Source organism: Myotis davidii, unplaced genomic scaffold (assembly GCF_000327345.1).
Source record: "Myotis davidii unplaced genomic scaffold, ASM32734v1 scaffold406, whole genome shotgun sequence".
Lineage (NCBI taxonomy): Eukaryota > Metazoa > Chordata > Mammalia > Chiroptera > Vespertilionidae > Myotis > Myotis davidii.
In genome coordinates, this window is record NW_006298354.1 from 225604 (window position 1) to 232648 (window position 7045).

Genomic DNA, 7045 nt, shown 5'->3' on the forward strand with positions numbered 1-7045 from the left:
AACTCCCGAGCGGACACTTTGCATATTAGCTATAGATAGATAGATAGATAGATAGATAGATAGATAGATAGATAGATAGATAGATTGTATTATTTTCCATGCGAACTGTAAACCTACTTTTGCCCAACATTGTAATGACTTTCCCCTGCTAGTTAGGGGGAAAAGGAGTGCCACACAGACACACATTACATATTTAGCTACTGAGCACTTGCTCTATTTCAAATGGCCCTGAAACCTCAGGAGCAAGTATTCATTCTCTTAAAAAAGGCGGAGTACAGAAGAAAGAACGTGCTAGGAATCCAGCACTGCAGTTCCCATCATAAACACTCTCCTTCAGGCTGCCAAGGGAGAACTGCTAGCCTAGTCACAAAAAGTACCAGGTCAGAAAAATCATCACATTGCCCTAATGGAAGCCTAACAGATCCTGAGGCAGACAGAATGTTCTTGGGGGTAAAGGGGGTCATCAAAATTTTCTTAGCACCAAAAATTGTTTTCTTTTAAAAAAAACAATTTGCCTCTCCCAAACACACACACACAGAGACAGAGACAGAGAGAAAGAAAAGAAACTAATTAGAGAAGAAAAAAACAAATGTTACCTTAATAAAATGGTTTTTTTATCATTTGTCATATTTTTCCAATTCATACGGGAAACTCAAATTAATAGGCGGTGGTTTACAGTCCATGATCCAGAAAGTAAAACTGGCTACTAAACTAAAATGTGATCACTGTATATAAACAGAGTGAAACAAGAATCTGAACTGAAAACCTAAATGTAATGAGGAGAAAATTAGATTTCTTCAATATAGGCAATCTAAATAATTTTCCCCATCTGTGATTTTTATCTTAGTTTCCTATCACATAAAAAAATGTCATTAATTCAATGCAAATCTATGTCCCTTGAAAACAACCCAAATGATTAAGTAATATACTAATTAGCTTCCTAATGGGGAAGGTTTTAATTGAACTATTCTATAATCTTCATCAAAGTTTCCAGGGCAACTTCATAAAAGGATGTCAAACCTGGCCCATATTTTTATCCCCTCAAAAATAATTCTCAATGCACAGAAACACAGAAAGCTTATTTCTCTTCAATGCTGTTAACACTCAGGCCACTAAATTTTCTGATGTCAGCAATCCCCTTCCCACAAATATTCCAAGTATGCAGCACCGTCATTCTCCTTTCAATTATGTGGTTTCTCTGCTCCTTTACTGATTGAGTCCAGGCCTCTCGGATAATGAGAAGCATGTGCAAGGAAAATATGCTCTTAAAAAACACATACATCAGTTTCATCTGCATTATGAAGGGAGGGGAGATCATTTGTCCATATCAAAAGGATAAAAAATATAAAGTTTTCTATGGGTTATGTAAAGGGGGAAAAAAAGATTGGCATCAGTGCCTAAAGTTGGGGGGCAGTTATTGTTATCTGAAGCAACACCAATAAGAATAAGAGAGACCCCCCCCCAAAACACACCCTTTCCAGCTTGGCCACATTTATATTTAATGTTATCTTAATGTTGCTTTTGGGGGTATTTAAGTCCTGACATACACATGGAAATGAGCCATGAAGTGTACAGCAAGCATAAATATTCCATCATTAATAAAAACCAGCTGTGTATAAAACACTACAATGGCTGGGTTTCAGTTACTGGCTATCATCAGTATGTGTCACAAGCAAATATTACTCAAAACTTTCTCCTTTAAAACACACACACACACACACACACACACACACAGAAATTTGCTTCACTCTTTTTAATCTTCTGGAAGAGCTTTGAAGAACTCACTAAACTGTATGGCACATTCCAACTAATGTGTCTTTTTGAAGCTATTTTCATCATCCTGTGAGATGCTACAGTCCTCCTACTAGAGCTTCAACTTACCACATAGAATGAAAATGTTTAATTCATTATTTTAAGAGCCAAGAGGGTCAATAATACAAATGATGGTACAATCAATTATCTATATATATAAAAGGCTAATAGGCAAAGTGTCCCCTCAGGAGTTCGATGGCTTGTTATGATGTGTGCTGACCACTAGGGGGCAGTGCAGAACAAAGGAAGGTGCTGGCCAGCAGCTAGAAGGCCCGGATCCACCCTGATCTCTGGCCAGGCCTAGGGCCCCTACCCATGCATGAATTTTGTGCACCGGGCCTCCAGTAGTCAATAAGGCAATGAAGCAAAGGACACTGTAAGAGAGCAAAGTTCATTAAAAGTCAACACCTGCTCAGGACCCTACAATAAGCCTGCTCTGCCATCATGCAAACACCTTTCCTCTAATGACCTCAAAGCTTGTGCCCAATATGAAGCATGCCTAAACACCTCTGTGAAGTATTAATATCCTTGCTTCCCAGAAGGGAAACTGAAGCTCAGAGCAGCTAATTCATTTACCCTTGGCCACATGGCAAGTCAGAGAGGGTTGGGCAGAGAAACCCAGAGCCTAGCTTCAAGTCACACAGTCTAATGATATTTCATGGAGTGGGGACAATAGTGAAAGTGACTTTACAAATGTGAAGGACAGTCAATAGAGTTAAAAAATGTTTTACAAAATGACCTTAGGAGATTTAGCAAATATATTCATCTGAATTTTCCCATGAACACATATCATTTTAAAATGTCCCTGCATTGAACTTGGTACTAAGTACTAAAAACTCATACTTTACCTTCCTGTTGTGGTTAAAGAAATCTAATCTATGATGAGCCACTGGTTTTCAGGAATGAGTCTATCCAAAATTGGAGATCATACATATATTATAACTTTGCTATCAAAGGAAAATTAAAGGACCCTGTAACTGAACTTTCACTATATGGTGAAGGTCTCAGATGAAGAACCCATAATGTGTGGGTTACCTCGCTACACCTACATACCTTATATTTAATTGTCTAAAGTCCTTCATTTCCTTACTATTTTTAGTCTAATTTAAATGTATTATTTTCAAAGTTAAAAAACAAAATGTTTGTGCTTTTTTGACTTTCCTTTCTCACTCAGGAAATTTCATAGTCTACTCAAATTTGTACCCTCTTGGTGGGATATCATGATACAGTGATTTGAGGATCATTAGTGATGATTTAGACAAAACAGTAAACCCTCATTTTATTTTTGCTTGAAATGAATGATGGAGGAGTAACAGAAGGTCAAGGGAGTAGAATTAACAGTTTTGCTCGATACATGAGCACCCCTAAATCACACCTAGTCTCTCAAACAACAAATTTGGGATTCTTCATGTAAATTCAGTCAGGTTCTGACTTCATTCCTCCACACAGGTTTACAAAGATAAGCCTAGGGTGGGTCATTTATTTAAAAGCAACAGGGGATATTTCTATGATTCTATGTAAAATCCATGTAAATTGAGAAATAAGGACTGAAAGGAACTAGAAAAAGTGAACGCAGGTGAACTGTTAGGATGATGGGATTCTCAAACAAGTTTTGGGCAGAGCCTTAGTTTTTAAATTAGATATGTTATTTAAATACAAAACAGAATGCATTTATATTAATATATCCTTACAGACTTTTAAAAATTATCCAGATGACTACATGATTGTATTTCTAACAACTGTTGCACCCCATTCTAATAGGACTCATTCATATTCACACCAGAAACTGAAGCCTAGGAAAAGAACCATAAACTTTTTATTTTTATTTATTTTTTAAATCCTCACCCGGGGATATTTTTTCCATTGATTTTTAGGGAGAGTGGAAGGGAGAGGGAGAGAAAAATTGATGTGAGCAAGACATCAATTGGTTGTCTCCCACATGCGCCCAACCAGGGCCAGGGATCAAACCTGCAACCTTGACTGGAATCAAACCCAGGGTCTCTCAGTCCGCAGGCTGACGCTCTGTCCACTGAGCCAAACCGAGTGGGCTGAGAACCATAAACTTTTGAGGACTGGTTCTCAAAATCACCCTGTCTGACCCTTACAATTTACAGAGGAGAAAACTTGCCAAGGGTGATAAACTGAGTTAGCAGTGGGTCAAGAGCCCAGGTCCTTCTCACCAATAAGCTTGCTAGGAAAGCTTATCATGCATAGCTTCTTAAAGTCGCTGCTATTCACCTGAAGTAAAGTTCTGTGCCTTTGAGGTAGTCCAATACAGTAACTAGAATTAAAATACTTCAGCTATATGGTGTAGAGTCCATCCTTACAATTATCAAAATCTGTAAAGTCTGATTTATTTCCATCAAGTCATACTGGCTCCCTTCTACAAGTGGTTGTAGGCTACGGCTAAAGGTGGCCAGCATTATTACAAGCCAAAATGATTTAGACAATTAACTCCATCCTATACAACAAAAAGATCTCAAAGGCCAACTAATGTTCTCACTTAAGTCAAACAATAATTATTACAACAGAAGCCTAATGTCTTCCTTTCTGCAATAAATATATTTCAGAGAAGGCTCAGCTATAGTGAATTTTTATATATCAAGTAATTGTTCAAAGGCACTAACTAGGAAAGCTAATTCTTTCAAAAAAAAAAAAAACCCAAAAAACTGTAGTAGATTCTTTTATAAAGCAAATGACCTTCTTTTTTCTTTTTTTTAAAAGTTCAGATTTTGTATGTTGTGAGTGGAAGGGGCGACATCCCTCCTTTCTCTGGGTTAAAAGGTGTCCAAAACCCACCACAGAGCACAGTAATGCCGTACGGACTGCCTGTTTAATGTTGTCTTCATTCCTGGGACCAAATTCTAACCTTTGACTTGGGATGGGGCCCTCAATTTTGAACCAAAGTCTACACAAGACAGCAAGGAATGAAGAAGTAAGCAAGACTAAAGCCACTATGTCATAGTAACCCACCAACAAAAATTCTTGGGGACAGGAAATCAATGGAGCACAATTCTAAACAAATTGGTTTAGTCCCAACCTAATTAACTTGTCAAGCAGATCTCCAAACCCAATGAATCCAATGGGGGTAAGAGGTGATATAATAGATTTGAGAACATTTACCTACCCATTTACCATCCTAAAAGGCTTGGCCACAACTACACACACCTCCTCCACTCCTTTCAGTGGTTTGAAGCTGGGCTTAATGGGTGCAAAGGACAATTTCTTCCAGACAGTACCTAATACACTGTTCTCGTGCATTCCAAATGCTCAGTCTCCATGAAGGAGACTACCTGGTCACAAGCATTTCCAAAGAGGGGATATATCCTCTACTCATCCTCATTGGTAACCCCCACCACCAACAAAACAACTTCTAACCATCCTGAGAATTCGGGGGGACTTTTTAGGGGGAAAGGGAAAAGAAACCTTAAGAGGGGAGTAGACAAGTGTGGGAAATTCCTCTTGTCTCCAAATGGGAAAAAAAAAGCCTTAAAGAGCTGGATCAAAGGAAGAAAGGGGGATGGGGGAGAAGTGCTGCTTAATTACAAAGACACCCTTTTAAAGAAGGCGCAGGCCCTGGGAGAGCTCTTAGGAGAGGCGCAGAAGCAGATGTACCCACTTAGAATTCTGGCACTCAATGGGACCTCAAGGTCATAGCATCCATCTCTCTGCTTTCTGAATTGACTGTTCTTAAGGCATTCTAGAAAGTCTGATTCGTTCTTTACAAAACCTCAGATAACGCAACTCCATAAAAAGCTTTGGCTGTGCATTAGTCTAATAAATCATACTTCATAAACCAGAAATGACATTTCAACTTCCAAATCCAAAAGAGTATTGAATATTTTTTAACTCTCGTCTAAAACCTTTTAAATAGGTAAACAGATCCACAACTTCTACATAAAAGTTACTCTCCATACAAGTATGGTCAGAGGTTTGCTTCATATCTAGACTATGAAGTTAGGATAAGCACTTTCAACTTACAGAACCAGACTTTTCCAAAGAAAGAAGTATCTTAAAATTAAGTATGATGTAGTGCCATAAAGTGTCTGTAAATGACACCGGATAAACCCATACAGAATAGCTGGGACCTGAGTTATCATCTGTAAATAGATGCAACTACTCTACAACCACCTGGCTATTAAAATATCCCAGGCTAGTTATAAAATGTGGTTTGGTCAGGCCAACTTTTCCCTCCCAGCTAATCTGAAACATGATAGCCTTTAAAATTGTCACCCTGTAGCGTTCCTTCTCTCCTTTCCTGCTTTCCTTTCCCCCATTAAAATCAACCAACAAAATTATTTTAAAATATGTCAATAGTTTGTTCCCGAATAAGCAATGAGTTTGGGACATCTTGGTAATAGGTCTTTGAACACCACCATTCTTGTAAGTTTTCTGTGCTTGGCCAACTGGAGATAGGTAGGAGATGGGTGAAGATTTATCCCGCATCCAAAATGGTATCTCAAACTATTCTTAGCTACTAAATGAGGGTGCTGAAAGGTCTAACTGAGAAGGCTTCACAAAGGCTGGCCTGAGAAAGAAGTATTCACAAGCCTAGTTCAAGGAGACTTAAATAACCTTAGCCCTCCATTATTGAAGATCATGGTGACTATCTTTCTCTCTGAGTGGGAGAAGGGGATTATATTCAAAAAAGTTTTAAAATGTCTTCCAATTTCCACTCTTCCTCAGGGGGAGGGGGAGAGGAGGACGAAGAACTAAATTAGACACTCCAAGGGGTCAGAAAATTCTTTCTAAAATACAGGCTAGAGATCAGAAATGCTGTTTCTCACAAACTTTCCCTTGCCTCTTTCATTTGATTGTATTTAGTCCCTTGCTGCAAATTATTATTACATTATTATTAGTGTGAATTTCTCAGGAATTGCTCACAGCCTACAAAGACTGTCACTTTCCATCTCACTTTTCTTTCTCTTCAGTTTCATAAGTAGGTAAGTCCATCTTGCTGTTGAAGCAGCAACATAGTGACCTAGGCTTGGGACCCTCAAGACACCTGCATGATCCTGCAAAACTAGTCACTGACATATTTAATGCAGATAAGGGGCAACACCTCCTCACCAACACACACACACACACACACACACACACACACACACACGAGTGTATCATTGTAGGTTACTACGTGACTTTAAGACTTCAAGAATTTAAGGCCCCCAGGGGATGGGAGTGTAAGCCCCCACCCCAACCCTAAGCATTTAGAAGGAATGCATCTAGCAATCTG

General features: G+C 38.7%; 1 protein-coding gene across 2 annotated transcripts in view; it reads right to left on the bottom strand.

The window, feature by feature from the left end:
* Positions 1 to 7045, bottom strand: part of AMOT (angiomotin) — a 65776-nt gene that overhangs the window by 57925 nt on the left and 806 nt on the right. The window lies entirely within an intron of this gene.